This window comes from Platichthys flesus, chromosome 23 (genome assembly GCF_949316205.1).
Source record: "Platichthys flesus chromosome 23, fPlaFle2.1, whole genome shotgun sequence".
Lineage (NCBI taxonomy): Eukaryota > Metazoa > Chordata > Actinopteri > Pleuronectiformes > Pleuronectidae > Platichthys > Platichthys flesus.
The window spans coordinates 1,616,341-1,630,561 of record NC_084967.1 but is presented as its reverse complement, the minus strand read 5'-3'; the positions used below and the strand labels follow the sequence as shown (position 1 = coordinate 1,630,561).

At 40.6% G+C, this 14,221-nt stretch overlaps 1 non-coding gene across 1 annotated transcript; it reads right to left on the bottom strand.

Moving 5' to 3' along the window:
- Positions 1–3,746: 3,746 nt before the first annotated feature.
- On the bottom strand, positions 3,747–3,818 carry trnap-ugg (transfer RNA proline (anticodon UGG)). The gene has a single exon. It is a non-coding gene; the product is annotated as a tRNA-Pro (tRNA).
- Between the last annotated feature and the right edge of the window lie 10,403 nt (positions 3,819–14,221).

Below are 14,221 nucleotides of genomic sequence, written 5' to 3'. Positions count from 1 at the left end.
AAACAACAATATATACAGTTAAAGAGTTATGTGCGGTTTTAAGGTGCAGATTGGTAATAGTGGCAGTAATATAGAGTTATAAATCATGTGCAAGGGTGAATGGGGGATGTGGGGGGGGGGGGGCGGGGTCAGCAGAGTCAGTGTGATGCGGAGTCAGTGTGATATAGGGGGCTTGTTTGTGAGCCCCACTGCCATGGGGAAAAAACTGTTCAGGTGACGCAAGGTTTTAGTCCTGATGCACCTCATGCACTTTATAGTTGTTTTTTATTTGTGATTGATTCAGTGTTACTCACTGTTGTGTTGTTGGTGCAATGTTACGAGGACGCTGCTAATAAAGTTGCATAAGAATACACATCAGTTTCACAATTATTATTATTATATTTAGAAAATACCCCAGTTGTTATGCTATTCGTATATCATTATACTTTGTCGTATTTATCTGCCACATACGGAGCCCTTCTAGTGACATCGGTTGAATGTCACTAGAAATTTTTATGGCATATGTAGGCAAATTACATGCAAGTTAATAGGCATGTTAGTCAAGCAAGCAATTAAGGTTCATTTTTGTAACAGTATGATTTAATTATGATGTTATTCACCTCATTAATTGTCATGCATTGTCGTGTTGTAATTCAATTCAGAGGCCTACTATGCAGTTTTATTTTGTATTTGTTGGTCCACTTGGAAATTGTTCTAAGTAAATTCTAAACAACTGATACAGTTCACCTGAACTGAGTGATTCATTTTGAAACACATTTCCTTGATAGACTACCATGCACTTTTAAGTTGTTGCAATTCTATTCAGTTCCATGCAATGCACGTTGTTGGTGGAGATACATTTGATTCTGCCTGTCACTCAAATCAGTTTAATCTTAAGTATTGAGGATAATGACCAGTTATCGTTTTCGCAAAAACGATGTCGGACAAAGTAGTTTTCTCTGGCCCGCTCCCTAACACAACAGGTGATGACATGTTGTCTTTTAACTGCTGGCTGTCGAGGTGGTGTCCTGTAAACGGCGTGGGCTTTATAGATAATTATAGATGACACCCAGTTATACTTATAAATAAAACCTGAAAAAAGTAATCAATTAACTAAACTTCGAGCATGTCTCAAGGACATAAAAACCTGGATGACCCGCAATTTTTTCTTATTAAACTCATACAAAAACAGAGGTTATAATACATGGCCCCAAACACCTTAGAGATACATTATCTAATGATATAGCTGCGCTAGACGACATTGCCCTTGCTTCCAACAAAACAGTCAGGAACTTGGGTGTGATCTTCGATCTTGATTTATCCTTTAATAGTCACTTAAAACAAATTTCTAGAACCGCCTTTTTCCACTTGCGTAATACCTCAAAAATCAGTCCTTTCGCAAAAAGATGCAGAAAAACTAGTAATTCATTATTATCAGGCTCCAGCAGTAAGTCGTTAAAGACTCTACAGCTTGTCCAAAATGACGCAGCACGTGTCCTGACGAGAACAAAGAAAAGAGAACACATTTCTCCTGTGTTAGCATCGCCACACTGGCTTCCAGTTAAATCCAGAATAGAATTTAAAATTCTCCTCCTTACCTTCAAGGCCCTTAATAATATGGCACCATTTTACCTCAAAGAGTTGTTAGTACCTTATAAACCCACTAGAGCACTCCGCTCCCAGAATTCAAGCCTACTGTAGTCCCTAAAGTCTTTAAAAGTAGTGTAGGAGCCAGAGCTTTTAGCCATCAAGCTCCTCTGCTGTGGAATAAACTACCACTTTCAGTCCGGGAGGCAGACACCATCTGTTCGTTTAAGAGTAGGCTCAAAACCTTCCTTGTTGATAAAGCTTATAGTTAGAGCTAATTAGTGCGGCAGAACGTTACTTGTTCTATTTTATGACACACAGAGCTTCTTTTTCCAGCTTCTCCTTCCTCTTCTCCATGCCTATCCCCCTTCCCCGGAATCCCTTTGCTTTATCACCCGCAGATCCAGGGCCTCTGTGGCCGCACCATGGATTGCGGTTTGTTGATCGCGCACAGGGGGTCGCAGTGTTGGATCCAGTGTGGCGGATTCTGTGTCGTGTGGGCTGATCGTGGTGGTGGTGGCGGACCCTGTGTGGCGGACTCTGTGTCATGTGGGCTAATCGTGGTGGTGGTGGCGGACCCTGTGTTGCGTTGGCATTGGGTACGGGCCAATGGACCAGGACTGTGGCGACGGCGGCTCGTGGCGGTGGACGGTGACTGAGGACTGGAGTGGCGTTCTGGTCTGGATGGTAAATCGTGGTCCTGCTGGTTGCTGACCATGGACTGTGATTGCAGCGGGACTGCTTGGCATGTCATGTTGGGGTTGTCCTTCGGGATGCTTACCCTCATCAAATGCTGCTAGAGACTTTAATCTTTAATCTTGAAGACTTTAATCTTGATGATGTTTTCCTGCACGTGGCATCTATTGCACTTCTGTCCGTCCTGGGAGAGGGATCCCTCATATGTGGCTCTCTCTGAGGTTTCTACGTATTTTTACCCTGTTAAAAGGGTTTTAGTAGTTTTTCCTTATTCTTGCTGAGGGATAAGGACAGAGGATATCACACCCTGTTAAAGCCCTATGAGATGAATTGTAATTTGTGAATATGGGCTATACAAATAAAATTTGATTGATTGATTGATAAAAATGTGTTGGTACAGCTATGTACAATGAAGTGCATGTTTTTGTTAGTTAATTGCATTTCTCCAATTGTCTGTTGAAATGGCTTGGTTATTGTTCATCTGGTTTGATTTTTGAATCCTTGGGCCTATATGTCCTCTTGGGCATATGTTGTAAATCTTTTACAAAATAAAATATATTGACTCCTTCAGTATGTTGTAATTTCTTGTTAACGTGATCAGTCATATCCTCCGGCCCCTGACTTTGCCTCAGTTTCAAGAACCGGCCCTAGCTCCAAACTAATGAAGAGCCCTGCCCTAGACCAACGAGCCACCTAAAATAAATCTTTCAGAAAGCACAGTTTTCGGCATGCGCTGTTGCATGTTGACCAAGTTGGAACGAAACATTCTGGCCTTTCATTTCTATACAATCAATAAAATCACTATACTACTGTCTCCTGTTAACACTGTGAGCATCGCTTAACCTCTTATGGCTGTATATCGATAGCTCTAGTGTATATCCCTAAAGAATCTGACTTATTTTGATTGAGATTTTGTGTAACACTCTTTTCAGATGTAACCATTTGGGAGTCTACATTGATCTATAGAATGTATCCCATTTCTCATCCTAGTTCAAGTTGGATTTTAGATGGACAGTAGATCTTCATTTACAGATTGGAGTCGACATGGTAAAGGACTCGTCCGGGATTTGAACCCGAGACCTCTCACACCCTAAGTAAGAATCATACCCTTAGACCAAGGAGCCATGCAAAAGAGACCTTTCTGAAAGCATCCATTTCGGCCAGCGCTGTTGCATGTTTACCAAGTTCGAATGAAACATTCTGGCATTTCATTTCTCTACAATCACTAAAATAGGCATACTACACCTATTGTCTCCTGCTCACAATTTTAGCAACACTTAACCTCTCAGGGCAGTGTATTGATATTTTCATTGTATATCTCTAAAGAGTTTAGTTGATTTTGATTCAAATTTTGCTGTCCACCTCTGTTCAAGTAAACCATTGGAGAGTCTTTATAGAACATAAGCCAATTCTTGTCCTAGATCAATTAAGAATAGCTTAGATGGACAGTTCATCTTCATTAACAGATTGGTCAAGGTGGTAAAGGGCTCGTCCGGGATTTGAACCCGGGACCTCTCGCATCCAAAGCGAGAATCATACCCCTAGACCAACGAGCCACGTAAAATAAGTCTTTCGGAAACTTTTCGACTTCGGCAAGCGCTGTTGCATGTTGACCAAGTTGGAACGAAACATTCTGGCCTTTAAGTTCTGTTCAGTCAATAAAATCACTATACTACTGTCCCCATCTAACAAACTGAGCATCACTTAACCCCTATGGCTGTATATTGATAGCTCTTGTGTATATCTCTTGAGAATCAAACATTTTGATTGAGATTTTCTGTAACCCTCGGCAAGTCTACATTGATCTATAGAATCTAATCCATTTCTCATCCTAGTTCAATTAAGCATAGCTTGGATGGATGGTTCATCTTCATTTACAGAATGGAGTCAAGGCGGTAAAGGGCTCGTCCGGGAATTGAACCCGGGCACTCTCGCATCCTAAGCGATACAAACTTACCCCTAGACCAACGAGCCATGTAAAAGAGATCTATCCGAAAGCCTCCATTTCGGCCAGCGCTGTTGAATGTCGACCAAGTTGGAATGAAACATCCTGGCATTTCATTTCTCTACAATCACTAAAATAGGCATACTACATCTGTTGTCTCCTGCTCACAATTTTAGAAACACTTGACTTCTCAAGGCAATGTATTGATATTTCCATTGTTTCACTTATATTGATTGAACATTGTCTGTCAACCTCCGTTCAAGTTAACCATTGGTGAGTCTTTATTGAACAAAGCCCAATTCTTATCCTAGGTCAATTAAGCGTAGCTTAGATGGACAGTTCATCTTCAGGGACAGTTTGCAGTCAAGATGGTAAAGGGCTTGTCTGGGATTTGAACTCAGGACCTCTCGCACCTTAAGCGGGAATCTTATCCCTAGACCAACGAGCAACGTCAACAAGAACTTTCTGAAAGCAACGATTTCGGCAAGCGCTGATGAATGTTTTTTTCCAGAGTTTTGGGGTTGGGAGACATGCCAGATACCCAAATGAATGTATAGAAGCACTTAAAAAGGGGAATTGTCATACTATGTCCCCTTTAATAACATTTAAATAACGAAAACATTTTCTATCATTAGTGCGTTTACACCTGGCATTCAAATGTGGTGCCACACGCATCTTGTGATCAGATCTACATCCAATCTGAGTGCATTCACACCTCAAAGCAACAGCTCACATTTATAAGGAACTGTTTTTAACTGTTTTGTAAAACTTTAAGTCATTGTAGCTACTTACTATTGACATGACAATTTTAAATTAGTTATACATAAAATATAGGCGGATCATGGTAATGTCTGCTGCCCAAATATTTCTAATGATATAGATACTTTAATTTTCTTCTGACATCAATTTAGTGATTCACAGTATCCTAAGAATTTTACACCTGTTTCATTGAGAGTGCATATGTCTGACTCTTTGAACTTCAGGAGACTGAAAAGATGGCACAAGTCGCTGATTATTCTAAAAACACTCTCCACTGTGTCAAATGCAATAGTAGTTGTAGAATAAGGTCATGCAGAATAAGGCATTGATAATGAGCCAATATGCCGCTAATATGCATGCTAATAAGCAATAAGTTAATATGTGTACCATAATATAAATTGTAACTGAATTGGATAATTATATAAGACACACCTGAGGTACAGGCACACACCAGTTTGTAAACCATAGATGTGTCTGAGCTCTCCGGTTTTCACTGATTGACAACACCTCAAGAGCAATCTCCAAGTGGAGATAAAATTCCTTTGTGAACAACGTTTACAATGTAATCCCACTGTTTGTCAAAGTACAGAGGATAAAGACAGAGAAAAAGCTGCAGCAGTCCGTTTCTCTAACAATGGTGTATGTCTGTGTTTGTGTGTGGGTCAAATGGATTTGAAACATGATGTGAAAGACACAACAGTTTGGGAACATTGTAGGGTGTGTACACGTTTTTCAAAGAAAATGACTTTCAGGTCTAAAATATGATTGTGTCTTTGTTTAGTGAAAGTTTGAAACAAGTTGACCCAAACACCATCAATGGGTCAGGTTAAGGGAATACAAATAAGCAAGGGCATTTATATTATTTTGGGTGCAGCCAGACCCTTCTCCAGCACTGATGTAGTGCTGTGAAGATAAGTCTGCAAGATGTATGAATGGATCAGGTCCAGTCTACATCCAGGACATAGTATAACGTTACACCCCAGTCCTTTCACTCCGCTCTGCTTCGGCTAATCAGCTTTTTGCTCCCTCACTGCGAGCTAAACACTCATCAATATCACAACTGTTTGCTGTCCTGGCTCCTAAATGGTGGAATGAGCTCCCCATCGACATCCGGACATCAGAAAGTTTACACATCTTCTGCCGCAAACTAAAAACATACCTCTTCCGACTATACCTTGAATAAAGAAAACTTGTGCTCACTTATAGCACTTTGTAGCTTTGCTTTATTATTGAAGAAATTGTGCTTTCTTCATTCTTGTTGTCATGGGTGTGTACCCTCAGGGTTGAATGCACTTATTGTAAGTCGCTTTGGATAAAAGCGTCAGCTAAATGAAATGTAAGGTAATGTAATGTGTACTCTTAACAGATTCAGTTTGTGTTATACATATATATATATATATATATATATATATATATATATGTATATATATATTTCGGATTATTCACCCATGAATTTACTTTATGTGCCAGAGAGATATTCTACTAGTTTGTGACCTGCAACTGAACAGTCAGAATCACGACATCACTAGAAAATGATTTCCTTTTTTGTTCAGTCTGTTGACATTGTCACCATCTTTTATTCAACCCCTGCTCTCCCCTCCCTCAGGGACGATTGTTCATTCACTGTAGCGGCGCTGCATTTTAATGTTGCATGCAGAGCAAAGATAGGAGAGGTCCAACTGTAAGTGGCAGCTGTCCTTGGGTAAAATGATGGGAAGGCCGGAGGCAGACACCATCTGTTCGTTTAAGAGTAGGCTCAACCCCTTCCTTTTTGATAAAGCTTATAGTTAGAGCTAATTAGTGTGCCAGAACGTTACTTGTTCTTTTTTATGAAAGATGACACACAGAGCGTCTCTTTCCAGCTTCTCCTTCCTCTTCTCCATCCCTATCCCCCTTCTCCGGAATCCCTTTGCTTCATCACCTGCAGATCCAGGGCCTCTGTGGCTGCACCATGGATTGTGATTTGTGGATCGCGCACCGGGGGTCGCAGTGTTGCATCCAGTGTGGCGTATCCTGAGTCATGTGGGCTGATCGTGGTGGTGGTGGCGGACCCTGTGTCACGTTGGCATTGGGCACGGGCGGTGGACCAGGACCGCGGTGGCGGCTTGTGATGGGTCCTGGTGGGCGGCGGTGGACGGTGACTGAGGTCTGGAGTGGCGTCTGGTCTGGATGGTGGATCTTGGTCTGGATGGTTGCTGACCATGGACTGTGATTGCAGCAGGACTGCTTGGCATGTCATGTTGGGGTTGTCCTTTGGGATGTCTACCCTCATCAAATGCTGCTAGAGACTTTGATTATTGATGATGTTCTCCTACACGTGGCATCTATTGCACTTCTGTCCGTCCTGGGAAAGGGATCCCTCACATGTGGCTCTCTCTGAGGTTTCTACGTATTTTTACCCTGTTAAAAGGGTTTTTAGTAGTTTGTCGTTACTCTTGCTGAGGGTTAAGGACAGAGGATGTCACACCCTGTTAAAGCCCTATGAGATGAATTGTAATTTGTGAATATGGGCTGTACAAATACAATTTTTATTGATTGATTGATCTTTTAACAGATGTAAATCTCTGCACAATATCTCTGACGGTAACACGTTAAACAGAAAACGCCGGCTCGTTACCGCGCGCTTATCAAAGTAGACCAAGGAATCGGATGTGACGTCTGAGTTCCCGCGTTAAACATGGCTGAAAACAGACTCTGCGGTCTTTAAACAAACATACACTGAAATAAATGACACGTTAATTATTTAAACTAGTTCTCTGCCCAGACAATAAAGCCTCATACTGTGACCTTCGCAGTGTTGCATGCACGTGTCTGGTGGTTGCAACGGAGATCGGCGCTGGACCGAATAGGAGCGGATTCTTCTTGCGTCGTCCTTCTGCTTCGACGGGATTCCGCTTCGTCCTTCTGCTGGGATTAACCTGTTCATCACACACACACATGTGCGTGTGTAAAGTACTTTCAAACACAAAAATACAATCTACCATATGCTATAGAGAACATTTAATACACAAAGATATAGAAATATATATAAACGCTCACCCCGACCAATGGTATTTACAGAAAGAGATGTAATACATTTTCCTGCTGCCTCTGCTACCAGTTTGTACTGCAGAGGCACCACTGCTGACGTAAATGAACGATCCTGCTGCACATCAGTCCTCTGAAAACCTCAGGGAGAGGCAAAGAAAGGGGGAAAAGGGAAATGAGAGACGGAAGAGAAGGATGTGAAGACAAATTAAGGTAAAAAGTGATGGAGGGAAGGGAGAATAGCAGGCACAAAAAGAGGAGTATAGAGAAATGAGACATATAGACAGATTTATTTTAATTTACTGAGGAGAAAATCAGAGCTTTACCACTGGCGCCACTGAGGGAAGGGCGATGGGGCCACGGCCATTCCAGAGCCACCTAGAAGACCTATTGATCAATCGGTGTCCCATGATTTAATGAATATGATTCATTGTCCATGAAGACCACATTAGATGATGCCGCCGTACACAGTGCACTGTCCATCGGCTGAACAGAAGGAGGGAATAAGACTGTCTGAAAAATGAAGCCAATGCAGAAGTAGGTTAAACCTGTATTCTTTATAAAGGCCAGCAGGGGAATGTCCCTGCGAGTTGGAAAAGTCAATTCGAAATTAAGCCTAATAACTAACCCTAATTTTCATTTGATTTATTACCATAGTAAAACATTTTCTTAAAAATGTGTTAAAAAGGCATTAGTAACAATTTAACAATGTACACAAGTAAATAGCCACCTTTTGAACTTTATCTTACTCATCAGTGTTTTGTACACTTAACTCCATTCATTTGGCAAGGGATGGTATTAAAAAGGATTTACTGTATGCTTGATGTAATTAAGCAGTCTTGAGTGAGCGTCATTCCTCACAAGACTGTTTCACACACGTTATAGACTGAGGACAGTTTGAAAGCTGCGTGACTACATTAAACTTCCTTTAATTTAAGGAATAAAAATGTTTTTGACATTATTCTAGCTACTTTGTGTATATTCTGTTTGGTAAAAGTTTAGTAGATTCTCATCTTTCTGAATTGAAAACCTGATGAACATGTTTAAATTGTAGTAAATTGGTTGAGTACGGTGGTTGAAGGCCATCAAGAGAGGCATGACCAGAGATCTTAAATCTCCAATAATCACCTTCTGATGGTAAAATAATGTTTTCAATTAGTCGCGGTAAAAAATACATTATTCAAATTGAAATCTTTTGTTTGGATAGATTTTGAATGAGAACTTCAAATTAAAAAAGCAATCTGCGTATTCAAACAACTGTGCTAGCTTTCCTTCTAAGCAAATTTGCTCATCTTATGCATATGAATGTACAATGTCATACTGAGATCCATTATGGCGCAGGGGAAAACCGACATAGTGGGAAGGAAAGGTTTTAAAATAGAATAAGTCAACAATCCTCTGTGTGTTTGTCTCATGGGTACACTCTCTCTCGAGAATATTTGCAAGGTTTTATGTCACCCACAGTGGGTGAAGGATATGATTTAAAACAACCCTTTTCATTGTGTCCCCAAAGTAGTTGCTGTAATTAACACCATGTCACATCTCCTACGCAAACAATATAGAGTTTAACTAGGGTTTGAAAGTTTCAATATAATCCAATCTTGTTTGTACTGTCAAGGGGGAAAATCCAGAGCCCCCTCATATTGTTAGAGACAGTTGCTCATGATGCATAATGAATAGTCAGAGGTGTTGTGCAGGGAAATTATATACACACATTACCCACATACTTTTCAATCAGCAAAGCTTAAACCTTTAGCTGACCACCTGGTTGACTGAACTCATAAAAAAATTAGGTAAGGCCTTTAATGAAATTTAAACCACCATTAATCAATCAAATTTTATTTGTATAGCCCATATTCACAAATCACAATTTTTTTAATAGGTCTTAACAATGTGCGATACCTTCTGTCCTGAACCCTCAACAAAACAAACCTATTACAGTACATAACATGTCATTTAGCTGACACTTTTAGCCAAAGTGACTTTCAAGAAGTGCATTCAATCATGAGGATAAAAACCCAGAACAACAACAATCAAGTAAGTACATTTAAAAAAAAAAAAAACTACAAGTTCCACATGACAGTGCCATTTAGTGCAACTAAAAATACATTTTAATAATTTTTTCTTCACCAAGGTTGGAAGAGATGTGTCTTTCTGCTGTCCGGATGTCATTGGTGAGCTTGTTACACCAGTTGTGATCCTGTTGAGTGGCTAGTTCGCAGTGAGGGAGCAGCATGCTGATTAGCCGATGCAGAGCAAAGTGGACGGGCTGGGGTGTAAGGTCTGACCATGTCCTGGATGTAGACTAGACCCGATCCATTCGCAGCACCGTACGCAAGTACCGTGGGTATTAATACGAATGCGGGCAACCACTGATAACCAGTGAAGGGATCAGAGGAGCTGGTTAGTGTGAGTGAACATAGGTAGGTTGAATACCAGTTGAGCTGCTGCATCTGGATAAGCTGCAGAGGTTGGATCATCCTCAAATCATTATCACATCAAAGTAATTCATATCTCATCAATACATGTTTCTGACTTGCCCCTTCCCCAGAGTCCCTTTGCCTTATCGCCCGCAGATCCAGGGACGCAGCTGCGGCCACATTGCAAAGTGCTAAATGGATATAAAGTTGGCAACATTGCCTGTTCATGCTCCCCTCATGTAATAGAAATTGTTTGTATCAATTTATTTTCAAGAGCAAAAGCCAATGGGGAACCTCCAATGCTCAGTCATCCAAGTAATGGTGTCATCATCTGTAACTCAGTCACAGATACAGTATTTGCCCCACTGTTGGCAATAAAATTTGCCATGCACGTTTCTTGTCAGCTCTTTTAGCTCCGGATGTCTTTTTTGACATTTATCTTGGAACAACTATGAGGAAAGGAAAGTGACTGAGAAAAATAGAAGCTTAAAAATGGAAAGACAGAGGACATAAAAGATGATCAAAGATGAGCAGGAGAGATATTACCTTTTACACACTAATTTGAAAGCTGATTATATCCCATGAATATCAATGATGGTCGTCAAAGAAGCAGTCTCCTTGAAGGTAATAGATTTACAAACCTATAGGCAGGGATGGGCAAAAATACATCAAAATGTATTTTGATACAAAATACAAAATACCCCTCAAATAAATGTATCAAAATAAAATACAAAATACTGGTGCCAGAAAAAGTTTTTCTGGATTTTCCGTTTTCTCACAATTTGGTATAGCAGAGCATTCAGATTTGGGCTGTATAATGTACACAAAGCTCTGATGAACCCCACAAAAAGGAAGAACAGTCACAGAATGTAAGTGTAACAACAATTTGATTGATTATGTATATATACAGTGTTATGCAAAAGTTTTTGGCAGGTGTGAAAAAATGCTAAACTAAGAAAAAGAAAAAATCTAAATCAAATCAATATTTGGTGTTACTACCCTTTGCCTTCAAACCAGCATCAATTCTTATAGGTGGACTTGCACAAAGTCAGGGATTTTGTAAGATTATAGTCAGGTGTATGATCATCCACAGGTGCTAATGATCATCAATTTCACATGTAGGTTGAAACATTGTCATTAACTGAAACAGAAACAGCTGTGTAGGAGGCTTCAAACTGGGTGAGGAACAACACAGCTCTGCTTCCAATGTGAGGTTGTGAAAGACAGTTTAATGTCACAGGTCATACACCATGGCAAGACTGAGCACAGCAACAATATCCAAGGTAGTTATACTGCATCAGCAAGGTCTCTACCAGGCAAAGATTTTGAAAGCAGACTGGGGTTTCCAGATGTGCTGTTCAAGCTCTTTTGAAGAAGCACAAAGAAACGAGTTACATTGGGAATCATAGACGCAGTGGTCGGCCAAGGAAACTTAGTGCAGCAGATGAAAAATACATCAAGCTTATTTCCCTTTGAAAACGGAAGCTGTCCAGCAGTGCCTTTAGCTCAGAACTGGCAGAGAGCAGTGGGACCCATGTACACCAATCTACTGTCCGGAGAAGTCTGATCAGAAGTGGTCTTCATGGAAGAGTTGAAGCCAATAGGCCAAACCTCCGACATGAAAACAAGGCCAAGCGACTCAACTATGCACAAAAACATAGGAACTGGGATGCAGACAAATGGCAGCAGGTGCTCTGGACTGATGAGTCAAAAGTTGAAATATTTGGCTGTAGAAGAAGGCAGTTTGTTTGCCGAAGGGCTGGAGAGCGGTACAATAATGAGTGTCTGCAGGCAACAGTGAAACATGGTGGAGGTTCCTTGCAAGTTTTGGGCTGCATTTCTGCAAATGGAGTTGGATATTTGGTCAGGATTAATGATATCATCAAAGCTGAGAAATACAGGCAGATACTTATTCATCATGCAATACCAAGAGGGAGGCGTATGATTGGCACCACATTTATTCTGCAGCAGGACAACAACCCCAAACATACAGCCAATGTCAAGAACTATCTTCAGCGCAAAGAAGAACAAGAAGTCCTGGAAGTGATGGTATGGCCCCCACAGAGCCCTGATCTCAACATAATCTAGTCTGTGAAGACATGAAGAGACAGAAGGATTTGAGGAAGACTACATCCACAGAACATCTGTGGTTAGTTCTCCAAGATGTTTGGAACAACCTACCAACCGAGTTCCTTCAAAAACTGTGTGCAAGTTTACCTAGACAAATTTATGCTGTTTTGAAGGCAAAGGGCGGTCACACCAAATATTGACTTGATTTAGATTTCACTTCTTTTCATTCACTGCATTTTGTTAATTGATGCATACTTGTGAACGTTTTTTTGATTCGTATAGAAAGTATTTTGAGTATTTTAAATACAAAATTACTCCACTCTAAAATATTTTGTTACAAATTACGTTAGATTTTTTATCGGCCCTATCGAATACAAATTACAAAATACTCAAAGTAACTGAAATACGTATTTCAAATACAAGTAATAGAAATACTGCCCATCTCTGCCTATAGGGTTGAAGGTGATGAATGTAAGAACGCGTTGACACTTTTCACTAATCCTGGGAGTCTGGGAATCCCTTTGAAGTGTCTGCAGTATCAGACAGACATCACAAACCACATACACACACACGGTCTATGGAGTCAGGGAAATAAAGCTGCGAGGAAGGAAATCCAAATGCAGGGGCCTGTGGACATGAAGAAAAAGCAGCAAATGGTCTCTATCAATCAATCAGGGCTTTAGTCAGCAACTGGGAGAGCCTTGACAGGTTAGAGAACAGATTGAGCAACTGCTCAAAAAATAATCACTGGTCCGTCCGAAACATCTATGCATCCATGCATACTTCCACATTGGGCATAGGCCGTACCTGGAGGCCCTGGTTAGTCAGTTTAAAGTGTTAAAAAGTTTCTCAAGTAGTACAAATATATATTTGTATTGATGATGATAAAAGGACACCACCCAATGATTTTTCTACATAAACAGTGATTCTTCAGGGATAATATTGGCAAACATTTAGAAAACTCCCAAATCAGTCCTGGCTTCGGAGTGATTGAGAAAACTTCTCAGGGCAACTCTCATTAATGAAAGGACAGAAACTTTGACCTTCAGGCTGCTGCTCAGTATTTTTTACAATTCTTGTCGTTTGTAGGAAAAAATGTCATAGTGGTGATTCTAAAGACATGGAATCTCACCAAAACTTCGAAATATCTTCTTCCTCAGTTTGTTTATGTTGGTTTGACAAACGCATACGAGGTAGATTACCGCCACCTTCTGAACAGTAGTGTGGAACACCTGCGTATTTGAACGGTACTTAAGAAGAAAAACAAGTAAGTAAGTAAAATTTATTTATAGAGCACATTTAAATACAGCATAACTGACCAAAGTGCTGTACAATGACAATAAAAGGCAAATAATACAATATAACAATACAAATTGACCATAAGTACTAAAAACCAATACAAAGTGCAATAACATTCAATAACATGAGGCGAACAGTTAGGGGGAAAGGAAGGCCAGGGAGTAAAAGTGGGTTTTTAGCCTAGATTTGAAGGCAGAAATGGAGGGGGCGGATCTAATGTTCTGAGGGAGCTGGTCCCACAGACGTGGAGCGGCGACAGCAAAGGCCCTGTCACCTTTCTGCTTGAGCCGTGAGCGTGGCATGTGCAGAAAACCCTTGCTAGAGGATCTGAGGGACCTTTGGACTGACTGGGGCTGTACAAGGTCAGTGATGTAGGCTGGGGCCAGCCCATTGAGTGCCTTAAAAACAAATAATAAAACTTTAAACTGTATCCTAAAAA